We start from the raw sequence: 17,853 nt of genomic DNA on the forward strand, positions 1-17,853 counted from the left end.
GCGTGCGCTTGCCAGACAGACAGACAGAGACATAGAGACAGAAAGCGAGAAATCACCCCCCAGGGGGGATGGTCACGCTGCAATCCCTTCTCCTCCATTCTCCTCTCGCGATCTTGGGCATGCACGCACACGCGCCTGGCGTGAGTTTTAAGCCACCGGGTCCGGGACGCGAACCGCGGTCGACTACGTGGGAGTCCAGCGACATAGCCATTTCGCTAACTGCTGGTTCCCATTGAGTGTTAATTCTATTCTAAGCCTTTCTATTCTCTAGTGTTTTTTAATTGCCAGAGTGTGTGTGCTTACCAGAGAGGCAGACAATGAGTGAGAGAGGGATAAAGTTCCTTCAGTGGGGCGTGATCATGCTGCAATCTCTTCTCATTTTCTCCACCCTGTGGGAATTTAGGGCATGTTCACACATGTGCCTGGCGTATTTGTTTAGTCAGCAGAGCTGGAATTTGAACCACAGTCTACCACGTGAGATGTAGCTCCCTTAAGCACTAAGCCACAGGGTTGGCCCAACTTTCTATTCTCTATAAACATGCGTTTTCTTGAAAAATCTCTTATTTTACCATATATATGTTCATTATTTGTAAATCTGTATTTCTAATTCAACAGACTTTTCTCCTAGTATGACAGACTTGTCAACATAATTGCCTTCTGAATACTAAAATAGAATGTTATAAGTCCTTTCCCTTCCACTAGACTGGATATTTCTAAATCTAAGCTTCTCACCTTGGATCTCTAAATCTGTTTGCATTCCTATATTGCCAAACTAGCATTCACTCAATCTCCCAAACCAGAATTTAAGGTATGACTATCTTCATTCTACCTCAAATCAATCCATCATGGGAACCAGCAGTTAGCGTAATGGCTATGTCGCTGGACTCCCACGTAGTCGACCACGGTTCACGTCCCGGACCCGGTGGCTTAAAACTCACGCTGGGCGCGTGTGCGTGCGTGCCCAAGATCCTGAGAGGAGAATGGAGGAGAAGGGATTGCGGCGTGGCCATCCCCCCTGGGGGGGTGATTTCTCGCTTTCTGTCTCTATGTCTCTCTCTGCCTGTCTGGCGACCGCGCGCGCCCTATAGCAAAAAAAAAAAAAAAATCAATCCATCATCTCTTTTTGTCTACTATAACTGCAATTTATCTCTTAATATTGTTAATTTTTCTGTCACACACATAGCTAAAACCATAGTATGGCCACTGTCATCTCTTTTCTCACCTAGTCTCCTAAATGGTTTGGAATTCTTGGATTAAGGACTATTTCCACTTCACTCTGTTATTAGTCAAAGTTCAACTACGTTGGTCATAAATAAACACTGATCTTCTTCAGGTCTCTTTTTACTCTTTTATTAGAAGTGAAAAATAATCATTGGAAATGAAATTAGTTATGTGCATTAGAAGTGACAAATTTTAGAATAGTACCGTATGATAGATAGTTCATAAATGGTATTTTCCTTAACTATAAAACAGGTCCTTGTGAAAAACTTACATGTTGGCATCCACCCCAGGGCTTTGGGTCTAGCTGAATCATGATCAGGGGGCTGCTGGGTGAGGAAGAGAAAGAGGACGAGAAAGAGAAAGCCCTCCATCTTGCCAGGACCGGGGAACTGGAAAGAATGAGACAAAGACATAGAGTAGAAATGGACACAGGCAGCCTGAGCCTAGGTAGCCCAAACAACTTGTGCCACTGCTGAGCTGCTGCTTGAGCCCCTTGAGCCACCCAGACAAACTGGGCCTCTTTGTTTATAGTACAGGGAGACATTATTACACATGTATGTTTCATGACACTTCATAGATTGGTTGCCAGGTTACAGACAATAAGAAGCAGTTAGCAAATCTATAAGGGTTTAGTCATACTGGACCAGGTATATCCCTTGGTGATAATCCCATCAAAAGAAAGTCTCATCTTTTCTAATGCAGAGAAACCTGTTAGGTGTGGGGAAGAAACTAAAGAACCTCTCCATAAGGAGTGCACCACCACACCCAGAGAAGGCTAAAGAACCTTTCAAATGCAGAGCAGGATTGGATTTTGCTAATTGGGGTCAAGATGTCTCTTGAAGTCCATCAGATGTGTTTGTTGGCACGCCCCTAGCAATTTCCGCCCTTGCTGTCTGCAGCGAAGGTCAAAGAAAAGACAAGTTACAAGGTTCTGCCAAACCCCAGAAGGACAGGTAGTGTTTGCTCAGAGCATGTTCCCACACCTCAGGTTCTCTCTCTAAACATGTCCCACACTTACATGTAAAAACTCTTATATAGAATAATTGCAGTATAGTGTCAGGTATATGTTCATATTGATTTATCCAAAATGAAAATATGAAAAGGCCAATAATATAAGTTGCATGATATGCCTTTCCTAGTTGGTATGTGAGTGATTTAAACCATCCAGTGTATTCTGAGGTAGGGTACATTGAGTCATGAAACTTCTCGATCATATGTAGGTGCATGCACATCTTTGTGAGTGTGTGTGTGTGTGTGTGTGTGTGTGTGTGTCTGTGTGTGAGCGAGAGAAGGATCTCAAATTTCTAAAGCCATCGTCCTAGATGAGTACTACAGGGAGACCTCAAAATGTTTGTGGAAAAAAGAATTCAAATATGAGTTTATTTCGATGCAAAGAATTAAAGCCCATCCTTAGTTTTTCCTTAATGTGCATTTTCTGTGAACTTTTTGAAGAGTCCTTATATTTATTATAGTTAAAAGAAAGGAAAAAGAGTACAATACAATATATCTTATTGAAGGAGGCCAAGAGACAGAAGCAGAGAGAGATCCAGAAATGTGAGAGTGAAGAATAACAGCAGTAGACAAATGTGCACAGACCTAGTTGCATTTGGGAGTCAGAGCTCTGGTGCTCCTGCTTTTTTTTCTGTGCTCCCAATACAATTTGGATGAGTGAACTGGACTGGGAAGAGGTAAGGAGGGTACAGTTATTAGCTATAGAGTTCAACCAATAGTTCCACTATAATAAGCTAATTTGTGCCTATGTAGAAAGGCCCCGGGTGAGAAGGGTGGAAATGTAAAACACTTATATAATCTTTTTCTTTCTGTACATGTAGCACTAAGGTAGCATTTATCTGAGTCTTGAAGGATCAATAAGAATTTACAATGTTGGCAGAGGTATAGGATCTGCATAGACACTGGCAAGCTGAAGATCTATAGGAAGTTTACTTTTGGCTGAGATTTATAGCATATAGTATGGGTACTGCTGAGGAAGAGACTCTAAGGAAGCTAGATGTGAACAAAGCAGAGACTGATTGGTACCAGTGGTCAGGCAACAGAAGAACTTTCTAGAGTTTGGTTGTCTTCATTGGGTAATTGAAAGTATTTTAATTGCTTTAAGAAGAGCAGAATGTGGTGGCGGGGGTCGGGGCGAGGGGTGTACCTCTGGTGTGGAGACACACATTAGGAGCCTGTGGAAACTGATAAATGATATTCTGATGATGTCAACCATGTAATTTCATGTGTGAGATGAATCTCTGAAAGGGTCATCTAGCTGCTATATATTAATAGTTTCAAGACATTATGAAAATTTCCAGTAGAGCCAGTGCAAGACTTGTGCAGTGTATTCCTTAAAATGGAAACTGTCTGTTTTGAGTCAGGAAGTGGTGTGGAGGTTAAGGCACTGGATTTCCACATGGACGACTATGGTTCAAGTCCTGAACCCAGTGACTTGAAAATCACACTGAGCACATGTGCCTGTGTGCCCAAAATCCTGAGACTAGACTTGAGGAGAAGGAATGGTGGTGTGGCCATCTTCCCTGGGGGTGATTTCTTACTTTCCTTCTCTCTGTCTCTCTTCAGTGAGTACACTCACTCTATGGCAAAAACCCAAGAAAACAAAACAAAAAAAAATGGAAGATGTATGAACATTTTCTATGGGAATATTGAGATCTCCAATAATTTGCTCACTCCCAGCATATAAAATTTTGGTGATTATCAACCAAAATTCCAATATAAAGTCCTTTTCTTCCATAGCACTAATTGATTTTTTTAAAGGCAATACTTTTACTTTTAACTCATGTTTGGAATTCTCTTACTAAAACAATATACTGTCAAAGCTGACATGCATCTTTAAATGTAGTTTTACCCCAACTCTTAATTTCATATAAGTAGATACTGAAGCTTGTAAAGGATGACAAATTTCCCAGAAGAAAATATTTGCCCTGTTTTAAAATTTCAGGAGAAGGACTATAACATAGTCTCTTATCTTATTGCAGATGAGATACTATCAGGAAAGATTCCAGCATCTTGTATGCAAAAATGAACTGTATCATCCTTATGCTCCATGGTCTGTCTAGGTTATCAAATCTTCATCCACTTTATTGATCTCATTATTCTTTTAACCCTCAACAAAGCAGAAAATATGATTCCCAACAGAGTTTAAGGAGTAATTATAAGAAAGGCTTAATTAATAGATTATTCACATAAGTGCCTCCTTCCCTGTTCACATTCTCTCCCATCAGTGTAACAAAATGTAATAGCTTGAATCACATCCCTTAAAATTCATACAGTAAAGTCCTAACTTCCTATACCTCAGAAAGTGACCACATTGGAGATAGAAGCTTTAAAGATAAAATTAAGATTAAATGAAATAATTAAGATGTACATTAATCCAATATGATTGGTGTCCCTATAAGAAGAGATGCGAGCACATACACACAGAATGATGACCATGGGAAGACATATTAAGAAGCTAGCCACCTGCAAATCATGGAGAGAGACTGGAAGAAACAAACCCTTCTGAAGTATTGGTATTGTGCTTCTAGCCTCCATAACTGTGATAAAACAATTTCTGTTGTTTAAGCTACTCAGTCGGTGATATTTTATGATGGAAGCCTAGCAAATGAACACACAAACTACTGCATAGTAAGTGATAGGTAGGGATATGATCACCACCCATACCATCATACAACACTTACATTCAGTTCTGAAAGATTTGTCCTTCATGATCGCCTTTGATTATCTTCTATTTTATTTTGTATTCTTCAATATTATAACATAAAGAATTTGAAGTGAGTAATGGAAATGTCACCAAATCAACCTGTTCCAAGGCTCTCTGTATTATTACTTATCTGTGTTCTTCCTTTTTAAGCTTAACGAGAATAGCAGCTACCATTTATCCGACCCTAGCTACAGTTATACGGGGCCTGCTGCTAATCTCACTTCATGCATTACTTTATTCAATACTTATAACAATCCTTTGAGATAAATACCATATTTTTCTCAGCTTGCAGATGAGGAAACTAGGGCTCCAAATGATTGCATAATTTTCGCAAGGTGACCCACATAGTAAGTGACAAATCCAGAGCACTCTACCAGGTCTGTAGGATGCCAAGAACATGCTTTTTCCACTACACTGCCTCCATATAAGAATTTTCTCTTTTTTGCTCACAAATTCAGAGGGTTGGTCATTAGCTGATGTTATAGTGTTCCACCAAATAGTCTCTATCCACTTCTCAGGACCACTTCTATGGCTGAAATGATTATTTTGCCTACAATAAAGAGTGAGCTGTGCAGCTGGAGAAATTTCCATCCAGATGCTGGTGTGTCACTTTGAATTGTTATTACAATAAAAAGTTCCTGCTCATATTTGTTCCTATTTGCATATGTACAGAAGACACAGTTGTTCAGCCAAACCAAGCCATTTTGCAAAAATGCAGCCCAAGATTCACAAAGCAGTTCTGAAAATAGCCCATTTGTGGCCTCTTACTGGGATGAAACTGCATAAAATATGCAAGGCTCTTGGATTTTGTCCTTCATGATCGCCTTTGATTATCTTCTATTTTATTTTGTATTCTTCAATATTATAACATAAAGAATTTGAAGTGAGTAATGGAAATGTCACCAAATCAACCTGTTCCAAGGCTCTCTGTATTATTACTTATCTGTGTTCTTCCTTTTTAAGCTTAACGAGAATAGCAGCTACCATTTATCCGACCCTAGCTACAGTTATACGGGGCCTGCTGCTAATCTCACTTCATGCATTACTTTATTCAATACTTATAACAATCCTTTGAGATAAATACCATATTTTTCTCAGCTTGCAGATGAGGAAACTAGGGCTCCAAATGATTGCATAATTTTCGCAAGGTGACCCACATAGTAAGTGACAAATCCAGAGCACTCTACCAGGTCTGTAGGATGCCAAGAACATGCTTTTTCCACTACACTGCCTCCATATAAGAATTTTCTCTTTTTTGCTCACAAATTCAGAGGGTTGGTCATTAGCTGATGTTATAGTGTTCCACCAAATAGTCTCTATCCACTTCTCAGGACCACTTCTATGGCTGAAATGATTATTTTGCCTACAATAAAGAGTGAGCTGTGCAGCTGGAGAAATTTCCATCCAGATGCTGGTGTGTCACTTTGAATTGTTATTACAATAAAAAGTTCCTGCTCATATTTGTTCCTATTTGCATATGTACAGAAAACACAGTTGTTCAGCCAAACCAAGCCATTTTGCAAAAATGCAGCCCAAGATTCACAAAGCAGTTCTGAAAATAGCCCATTTGTGGCCTCTTACTGGGATGAAACTGCATAAAATATGCAAGGCTCTTGGATTTATCACTGAACAGTTCCACACCTTTTATCTGCAATCAACTTTCCTTCTCTCCCTCCTTTCCTTCTTGCTCCCTTAATCCCTCCCTCCCTCCCTTTTTCCCTCCCTCACTCCTTTCTTAAAGTAGGCCCTGATAATCTACTTGGTGCCAGGCACTAGAGAGACAAAGAACAAAAACTAACAGTCTTTGCCCAAAAGGAGCTCAAATTCTAAGATCAAAAGAGTTCACTCAGGAAATAGAATTGTTTTCAGGAATAGAACAAAAGAATCTACTTGAGGTTGCTGCCTGTATTCTCCAGCCCCTTTCTTTGTTCATAGCTTTATTATCACACTTATTGCACTGAACTAGGGTTTGATTTTTTTTTTTAAATCTCTTTTACCTGGCTGTCTGTATTCTAGAACTTGGAATGGGATTGGGCTCAGAACAGCTATCAACTGAACGCCTATATCTAATTGCAATTGTCAACATTGATATTGTACAATGTTTTGGTGGGTGAGATATTTTACATAGTACTTTCTTATCACCTGCAACATGTTCTTTTAGGAAATGTGTGCCCAGATGAGCAATGACATCCGTCCTCAGCTGTTTTTTTTTTTTTTTTTATAGTCTTTCCCCTTTCCCACTCTTCCTTTAAAAGTATGTAAAAAGTGTTTATATTATTTCATTATCCTGAGATACAATACCTTGGGTTTAACGTTATCCCTGTTCAGACACAGGCATTGCTGCAATTCAGATAACACTCATACTATTACATAGTATATAGTTGAGTCTTGTGTGTCATTACGTTACACAGAGGAATGCTCAAAATTACACTAAAGAGTAAACAATATAATATTGTTTTTCATTTTTCAAAAGTTAGGTGATTTGTCCAAGCTCAGAGAATGAATTTGTTGGAGTCAGACTTTTTGCATCTTACTCCATGTTTTTCCTTTCCTCTCTCTAGCATTGATGTTAGAGCATATCATTTTTTGTTCTGGTCATTTAGGAAGATTTTCAGTAATGCCAACAGAGGCATTGTGCTATCCTCTGTTCATACATTACCTCCTGAAGTAAGAATTATTATTATCTCTCTCTTTATGTGAAGGAAATAAGACAAACAAAGATTAGGCAATGAGCTCAATAGTATTTGATCCCAGGCTATCTGATTTCAGAATCTGTACCATTAAATAATGACTACAATTTAGAGAATGCTTATTATGTGCCAATAAAATATTAAATATTTTACAAGTAGTAGTTATTCAGTCATTTCATCATCTTTTGAAATGCATACGATTATTATTTTAATTTGACAAAGGATAAGTATTTGACATGGAGAGGTTCGATGACTTGCTCAACATCAAGGTATGTATCCCTACAAGTATATGTCCCTCTGCTGAAGTTCAAACTGTAAGTACGTATTGCCACATCTACTCATCTATATCCTATTACTGTCCACCATTACATGTAATTGCCACAAATAAACTGAATGTGCTCCTAAAGTCAGCCTCACCACCTCAAGTATATCACCTCCAAAAGTGAATAAAATAAAGCTCATTCAAATAGGGAAAGAAAAAAAAATAGTGAAAGAATAGTTGAAATTATCTCTATTTGCAGATGATATGACTAAATGCATAGAAGACTCAAATGTATCCACAAAAAAAACTCCTGGAAGTGATAAATGAATACAGTAAAGTGGCAGGATATGAAATCAACATACAGAAATCTATAACATTTCTATATATGAACAGCAAGTATACTGAGGTAGAACTGAAGAAAGCAATCTACAACCACAAAAAATGTAAGATATCTGGGAACCAACCTAATCAAAGAAGTCAAAGACGTCTACAAGGAAAACTATGAAAAATCTAAAAAAAGAAATTGAAAATGACACAAAAAAATGGAAAGACATCCCATATTTCTGGATTGGAAGAATTAAAATAATCAAAATTACAATTCTACCCATATTAATCTACAAATGTAATACAGTCTCAATCAAATTACCAGAGATATTTTTCACAGATCTACAAAAGACAATCATAGAATTTGTCTGGAATCATAAAAGACCCTGTATTGCCAAAGCAATACTAAGCAAGCAAAGTGGACTAGGAGGCATCTCACTCCTAAACCCGAAAATGTATTACAAAACTGTGATAATCAAAACAGCATAGAATTGGCACAAAAACAGACATGTGAACCAATGGAACAGAATAAAGACCCCCAAAATAACCCCCTAAACAAATAGCCAACTGGTTTTTGAAAAAGAGCAACAGTCAATCTGTGGGAAAAAGAAAATATCTTTTGCAAATGATACTGGAAAAATTGGGAATCCATCTGCAGAAAGATAAATCTGGACCCCTATCTCTCACCATTAACAAAATTCAACTCAAGGTGGATCAAAGATCTAAACCTAAGATCTCAAACTATAAAACTACTGGTGGAAAAATCTGGGGAAATCTGGGAAACATTGGGATAGGCAAAGACTTCCTAAATAAAATCCCTAAAGTACAGGCAATAATCCCCAAAATAGACAAGTGGGATTATATCAGATTAAAAAGTTTCTGCACAGCAAAAGACACAGTAATTGGTGTGAATCAACAACCCTTGAATGGGAGAATATTTTTGTAAACTATGCCTCAGATAAGGGACCGATAACCAGAATACACAGGGAACTCAAGAGGCTTACCTCAAAAAAAAAAGATCAACCCAATGGAAAGATGGAAAAATGAGCTGAACAAATAACTCTCTAAGGAAGACATACAAAAAACCAAAAAGCATATGAAAAACAACTCAACATCACTCATTATAAAGTAAATACAGAATGAAACCACAATGGGATACCACCTAACCCCAGTCAGAATTGTTAAGATTAAATATATATATGTGTATAAATACGTGTGTGTGTGTATATATATATATATATATATATCAAATCAAGCAATTCCACCCCTGGGTATCTACCCAAAGGACAGGAGAATGCTCAGTTGGAAAAGTCCTTGCACATCTAATGTTTATTCTGGCATGTTCCCAATTACTAGGACATGGAACCAACCCAAATGTCCACAAACAAATCAATGAATTAAAAAAATGTGGGGCAAATACTCTATGGAATACTACCCAGTCATTAAAACAACAACAACAAGACCCTAGCAATTGATAGAAAGTGGATTAATATGGAAGATTTACTGCTGAGTGAAGCAAGCCAGGCTATGAAGGAAAGACATTGCATGTCTCCACTAAATATATACTGTCTATGCTCTATGCTCTATGGTGGAAACTGGAAGATTGGAGGATATAGAAGCATGGAGAATGGTTACAGATACTGTAGATAGTGTGAGAAGAGGATGGGGGAGAGTGAGAGGAAAGGAATCAAGGAGAAAAATAGAGAGGAGTCACAGAAATGGAGGCTCGTTGATGACAACATGTATGATATCTTCAATTGGGCTGGTGTGAAGTGTATTCATGTTGAGTAATTTTACAAGCTGTGGTGATGTACAATGATTGAATGTATAAAATAAATTGGAATGGAAAAAAAAATATATCGACTCCAGCAATTCTCACCTTTTCCCCATGTTATAAAATGTCTCCTCTCTACTGGATTATTCTTAATAGCAGAAGACATGCTATCATTTCCCTTAAAAACAAATAAGTATATAAAAACTATGGTGTCCTTTCTTTCATAACTACTACTCCAGTTCCCTGCACTTACTTAGAGCAAAAATCCTTTATAAGAGTTGCCTGTAATCACAGACTCTAATTCTTTTCTTCCCATTCTCTCTAAATCCACTCTACCCACAGTTACTGGTAATATGACTGACACTGCTATTGTCAAGTTCACTAATGAGCTCTACATTGCTAAATCTAATGGTCCATTCTCAGTCTTCATTTTATTTGATCTAACATTGATACCTGACACACTTGGTAACTGCCTAGTTCAGAAAACACTTCCCCCTCCCCCACTCCCTCCACCAAAGATCTAAGGCATCATAATCTTCTGGTTTTATTCCTACTTGACTGGCCATGAATCTAAGTCTCTTTTGGCTTGTTCCTGTTCAATTTCTAAACATTTAATCTTGTGATATTTTAGGACCTAGTTTGTGTACCCTTTCTCTATGTACACTCACTATTTAGGTGGTCTTATTCAGTTTCAAAGTTTTAAATATCACCCACCCTATTCCTGATTGTCAAATGTTTGTCTTGAGGCTGTACTTTTCTGCTAAACTCCAAACATGTATATCCAGCAGTCAGCCCATGTCTCGGACTTAATGTTTTCAAAAGAATGTACCCAGTATTCTTTTCAAAATCTGCTCTACTTGCAGACTTCCCCAATTCAATGAATGTCCTCTTCATTCTCTTTGCTTGAACTAAAATCTGCAGTCTATCCTTTACCCTTCTCATGCAAACCACATTTAATTGGAAACAAATCTGGTCAGTTCTATTTATAAAAAAATTGTCTAGAACTATACCACTTCTTAATATGCCCATAGATAACTCTCTAGTCCAAGCCACCATTGTCTTTTCTCTGACTGCAATAGTGTCTTCGTTGGTATCCTTGCTTCCATCAGTTATCGCCCTCTAGTTATACAACATAGCAGCTCAATCAGAGTCATCTTGTTAAACTGTAAGCCTGGACATGGGGCTGGCAGGTGGTATGGTGGTGAGGGACACTGAACTCACAGACCTTGATTTGAGACCCAGATCTGGTGGCTTGCTTTCTCACTCTCCACCCCCACTCTGTCCTTCTCTGCTCAAATTAAAATGAATAAATAAAATAAAGTTAAATAAAATAATTGTTTAAAAATGTATAAGCCAGGACATATCATTCTTTTGTGCAAAGCCCTCCAATGGCTATTCATTTTTTGAGATGAAAAGCCAATGTCCTTACAGTGTTCTTTACAAGGCCCTACACCGTCATCTTCCATATGCATTTTTTTTTACTTCTTTGAGCTTATCACCTTCTCTCTCCTTCTACTCTGCTCCAAGTAAATTGCTTTTCTTACTGTTTCACATGCCAGCCATTATTCTAACATCAGAGCCTTTTCACTTGGTGTTTGCTCTGTCAGGAATGTCCCTACTCCAAGTTCTTGTCTGGGTTACTAATTTCCCCTCCTTCAAGTTTTTGTTCAAATCTCAGCTTTCTCAGGAAGCCTACCTTCTGCCTTGTTTAAAATTACACCTTATTTTCCTATAGTCATGATCTTGTTTAACTTGTTTCATTTTTTCTCTATAACATGTATTTTCTTTTAATGACCTAAATGATCTACTTGTGTGCTATGCTTATTATTTATTGTCTGTCTTTTCTGCTAGAATATAAATTCCACATAGGCTGGAATTTTTTTTTGTCTGTTTATTCAGCAGTAGATTTCAAACACCTAAGATAACTCCTCACACATAGTCCGCATTTCATAGTTGGTTCCTGAACTAATAGGTGAATGAGTAAGTGAATGAAACAATGAATTGAATTTGAAACTAGCCAGTGTGGTTCAGAGGTTCAGAATTCATTTTCTCCAGCCCTAAGCATAGTGCATCTCAATTCAATACTGATATTTTGGTCCAGTTCTACCTATCTTACAGTCTTAACTTCAGAGCTACTTTTACAATTTCTATTTGTGAACTGCTGCTTTTGACAGTTACTACTGATATCATCAAATGCTAATGAGCACCAACAATTCTCAAAGTTTTGATTGTTATACCTCAGTTCTACTGTATTGTTCTTGGATGAAACTGTTACCTACTTTCAATGTGACGTAAAGAAAATCTTTTTTTTTTGAGTTGCCAGAGGGCAGATTTACTCATATGAAAGAGACAGACAGAAAGAGAGAGACAGAGAAAGTACCCCCAGTGGGGTATGATCACACTGCAGTCCTTTATCCTCCATTTCTCCTTCCCATTGGGATTTGGTGCACACACAGCTCCTGTTTGTTTGAAAATCTTCCTGGGCTAGGATTCAAACTACAGTCAGCCATGTAGGGTGCAGCTCCCTTAACCATTGGGCTGCAGAGTCAGCGTTCCTTTTCCTTCTTAAGACCTTAGTTTGCTCATCTGTAAAATGAAAGCTTTCATCTGGATATCCTCTTAGGACCCAATTCTCTCAGTAAATATAAGTCTGTGATACTATCGTACCATAATCACCAATTTCAGAGTGAAAAAGTAAAGGTAGGGGCAGCAGGTAGTGTTATGGTTAAGGCACTGGACTCCTACATGGTTGAGCATGGTTTGAGTCCCAGACTTGGAGGCTTACTTTATTACTTTCTCTCTCTCTCTCTCTGTCTCTCTTTGGTGAATGCATTTGCCTTATAGCAAATTAAAGTGATAATAGTAATAATGAGTTAAATTAAATTTAAAAATTCTAAAAAATACAAATTTTGGAGTTAGAGAGGTATATCATTGATTTGAATCTTCAACATAATTGAACAGGTCAGCTCACCTTTTTGTACTATAGATAACTAATTGTTAATCTGTAGATTATCTGCGACAGCAAGTGGCATAGTTGTTAAGGTGCTGGATTCTCACATGGCCGAAAGCCGTTTGAATCCTGGACTTGGCAGCTTGATAATTACACCAGAGGTGTGTGCATGCATGCTTAAAATCCCTATAGAAAAATGGAGGTGAAGGGATTATGGCATGGCCATCTCCCTTGGTGAGTGATGTCTCACTTTCCCTCTCTCCATCTTTCCTGTTTCTCTCCAGTGAGCACATGTGTCCTATGGCAAAAACAACAAAAAATATGGATCATCATTCTGTCTATGTTATAGCTTTCAAAGCTATTGTGAACACAAAATTAGGGAACATATTTTTAAAAATGACTAGCACAGTGGAGGATACTTCTTTATGTGATGTTTTGTATATAAAACACAGCATATCATTACTTACATATATGTCAGCTTTTAAAATGGCTGACTGAGGGAAGAATACCATCTGGGGACAACTCAACCCAGCACACTGAATGGGAACAGGATGGGATCTATCATTACATTGGCACAGCACTAACAGGCCAGGCTAGTAGAAACAGACCAGACCAAAGTATCCCCGACCCATTGTATATTAAATGGTTGCATCAATGCCATAGTTATATTTGGGATATAATGCTGTCTTACATGTTACAAATAGACATCTGCCTTGTAGTTTCTCCATGTTTCATGCAGTTTTCCCCTTCATTCAGGAGATAAGAATGCTTTCCAAGGGACAACTAATAAGTTTTCTTTGCATTACCTACAACTTAGGGTCCAGTGCAGGGAACACAGCAGAAAGAAAGATATGTTTAATTTTTCATAACTGTGATTCCAGTTTGTATAATGCTTTAGCTTTTATGCCCATGTTTATCTTTATAACAATTATGGGATAATCCTTCATATCACATATGAGGAAACCAAAGATCATTGAGACGGTGTAAGTTGGTCAGTGTAACTTAGCTAGCAAGGGCATAAGAGTGATCTAATCCCTCGTCTCCTGTCTTTAAAGCCATCCCTTAGGGATGGAGCTAATTTGCCTCTGGAGGTCAACAGTCGAATCAGGCCTGCCTTCTAAAACTTGCTGTTATTGACAGTTACTAGCACAATGCCCATCACCTAGGTGCTAATATATTATGGCATTACTTTGGGAACCCTTATATTAGCCCTTTGCTATCTGCAGCTTGTCACTGGAAGTCTTCCATAGTCAATGGTTTCCCTGTATTTAAACTATCTGGGAGTTATTTACGTGGATGTACACCAGGTGTCAGCAAAGCAGGTTCTGTGCATAGGTAAATAAGACCTTCCCCTTCTCTCACTTGTTCTCACACCTATAAGCATATGTGTCAGCACTGTTCCAGAACTACCAAACAGCTTTAATGCCATACAAAGTAAGACACAAAAATAAAAGAAAAAAAAGCTGACAGACATCCAAAAAAAGGTCTAAACTTGAGTCAGAAGATGCGGGTTCTTTTCTGGGCCTTTGCATTTATAGGCCTTATAATCTTGGGCAAATTACCTGATGCTTGAGATTTAGTTTTCTCATTTAAAAAATGGAAATTGTGGGGCTGGCATGTGGCATGGTGGTTAAGGGTGCTGGACTCCCACATGGTGGACCGCGGTTCAAGTCCTGGACCTGGTGGCTTGCTTTCTCACTTTCTCCCTCTCTGTCCCTCTCTGGTCAAATTAAAATAAATAAATAAATAAAGTTAAATAAAATAATTAAAAAAAAAGGAAATTGTATCAGTTAGGTTCTTCAGAGAAATAGAAATAAAGAGGTAGGCAGATAAGTAGGTAGGTAGATAGATAGGTGACAGACACACACACGTCTTGTGAGATTTATTTTGGGAAGCTGTCTTATGTAATTGTGGGGTTTGGTAATTTTGAAATCCCAAAGAGCCTGCCGGCAGGCTGGAAACCCTTCAGCCGAAGTTGATGTAGCAGTCTTCAGGCAGAATTTCTTCTTTCTCTGGGAAATCTCAGTTTTCACCTTTAAAGCCTACACTGAACGAAGCTCATCTTCATTATTGAGATAATCTTTATTTAAAGTCAACCGATTGTAGATTATAATCACATTTTAAAAATACCTTCATAGAAGAGCCAGTAGGTGGCGTGGTGCTTAAGGTGCTGGACTCCCATAATGACTGAGCTCCCATAATGACTGATCATGTTTCGAGTGTTGGATCTGGCAGCTTGCTTTCTTGCTTTCTCACTGTTTCTCCATTTCTCTCTTTCTCTGTCTCTCATGAGCACATGACCCCTATAGCAAAATAAAATAAGAATAAAATTAAGTAAATAATTGTTTTTAAAATATATCTTCATAGAAAGAGCCAAATGAGCATTTGATTGAATAAATTGGTACTATAAGCTAGCCAAGCTGCTATTTAAAACTGACAGTCACAGGGATGATGAGGATGGAATGAATAGCTTCTTTCTTTCTAAACTGTGAAAATTAGGTTCAAACATCCACTTAAAGCACTTAGCATATTGTCTAGGATATAAGAAGAACTCAATAAATATGACTGGATTATAAATTGAAGTAAAAATATGAGAGGGAGGAGTTAATTATCTTGTGACTCTTTTTTTTTTTTTTATTTCCTAGAGGACATATGTGCCTGCTGGAGAAGGAGAGAGAGAGAGAGAGACAGAAAGAGACAGAACTTCTTCCTCCCTCTCCCCATGGAGCATAACTATCCTTCTGGGATTTTGGCATGCATGCACACAAGCCCAGCATGTTTTTCAAGCCACTGGGTCAAGGACTCAAACTATGTTGTTGGCAATGTGGGATTCAACTGCCTTAACTGCCACATCAGGGTCTTCCTCTTTGTGCTCAATTTTATACCTATTATTGCTCTAATTTCATTTGGTTCAAGAATATTCCCAATTACACTTTCTTATGAATGTAAAGCTCAGCTAATTTAGGATAAAGGTATAGTGCCTGAGAGTGATTTTCAGGCAGATACATTATGCTTGAGGGAGCTCTGCAACTCCTCTATAGAGATAACGCTTACCACTACTTACAATCTATTGCCTAAATTCCAACATATTATTACATTTTCCATTTGTGCTATTTCAGGTTTTACTTTTCTGTAGGTCACAGTTTTATTTCTGTTAAAAGAAGAAATTCTCTCAGATTTTTGAGATTGTATATGGTTTACCTTATAAATGTGTCAAATCAAAAATAAAAATGATTATGCAGAAAGGACACATTTTACTATTATTTGCTCCTCAATATATGCATCCATTCAGACTGTCCTGGTAAAGTAAAAAGAGCCTTGGCCTTTATTTCTGGAAAGAGTAGCTTTCATCATGATCTGGCTATTTACTAGCTATACTACCTTAGGGAACTCAACTAACCTGGGAATCTCAGTTTTCTTATTTATTATATTATAAAACTAACTTTGTATATCCTGTAGATTTGTGTATTCTTTAGACGAGATAATGCATAAAATACTACTTCACATGCTTCCCAGCTAACTGACAATAACTTATAAATATTGATTGAACCAAAATCTAAATACAACATGGATATTATATCAGAACTTTATCTAACTATTATGTACATGGAAAGAAATGAACAGTTAGTCTTACAACAAGCCCAAACACAGTCTTTTGCATGCTAAGGAAACCTTCCATTTTTCACTGGCATTTGTGCTAGAATTCTGAAGATCTGTTTTAAGCATAGGTTTCTTTTACAGATTATACAATTTTTGTCATGCGAAGGGATTTGGGTACTTTCTGCAGAGCCAGTATAAGGTTAATCAGAGCTTGGATAGAGACCAGAGTATAGAACATTAGGTGAACACTGTCAAGCCAAAAGTGCAATGAGTAATCAAGATCAACTCACCGGTGAGGGACCAGTCCCTGGCAACGGAAAGCAGGGTTAGAAATATAGGAGGTTAGATTTCAATTGCTGAGGCAAAATCAATTACCTGTCAAAGGAGTAGAATCAGGCTGCAAGAGCAAGATGAAAAACATAAGAAAATAAAGGGTCAAGCTGCCATTTGGAACAGAAAGGATCCAAGATGAAAAACATAGCCCCACAGTGCTACCTGATTTCCTCTTGCCCCAGTGCTGGGCTCCATTTTAAACCCATGCATTTCCGGTCTACATGTTTCTCCGTGGGTCTTGATAAACATATTGGTTCTGAATGTGAACAAAAGGCTTTTATTTTTACTTAATAAACTTGCGTGTTTCTACTGGCCCAGTCTGTTTCCACTAGCCTTGCTGGGAAGTGCTATGCCAATGTATTGATAGGCCTTATCCTGTTACCAGACACTGTTGTGTTTTGCAGTCGCTGAATTATATTCTTCCCCCACCCCACCATTTTAAACATGCATGTGTTTTAATAAGCATTATTTAGAAAAGACAAAAATGAGTTTGTGCTTGAGTTTGTGCATATTAAGAAAAATTAAAATGACATGTTTTTGAGATTTTTATGATATCGACATTAATATTGTTCATGTATGCTGCAGGGAGTAAAATAGTGCTATCTCAACATTTATACAAGCCCTTTCATTTTATTACATTTTTTTCTATACTTTTTACAAAGGTTTTTGCTATAGGGCATGTGCACTTGCTGGAGAGAGACAGAGAAAGACAGTGAGAAATAAAGTGAGAAATCATTCCTTGGGGGGATTGTCACACTGCAGTCTCTTCTCCTCTATTTACTCAGATCTCTGGGCACACATGCACACATGTCCAGTGTGATTTTTAAGCCACCAGGTCCAGGACTTGAACCAGCAGCATAGCCAGTTCTCCAACTGCTGGCCCCTCTATCAATTTTTTTTTTTTTTTTTTACACAAGTCTTTTTTTCACTGTTTTCCTTTTCATTTAGAATTTTTCCAGACAATAATGTTGAGAAGCAAAG

The 17,853-nt window shown here is 37.9% G+C and overlaps 1 pseudogene; it reads right to left on the bottom strand.

The window, feature by feature from the left end:
- The window catches only part of LOC102501241 (cytochrome b-c1 complex subunit 6, mitochondrial-like), a 45,278-nt pseudogene extending 28,196 nt beyond the window's left edge, over nucleotides 1-17,082 (bottom strand).
- Between the last annotated feature and the right edge of the window lie 771 nt (nucleotides 17,083-17,853).

Source organism: Tupaia chinensis, unplaced genomic scaffold (genome assembly GCF_000334495.1).
Source record: "Tupaia chinensis unplaced genomic scaffold, TupChi_1.0 Scaffold143898_1, whole genome shotgun sequence".
NCBI lineage: Eukaryota > Metazoa > Chordata > Mammalia > Scandentia > Tupaiidae > Tupaia > Tupaia belangeri.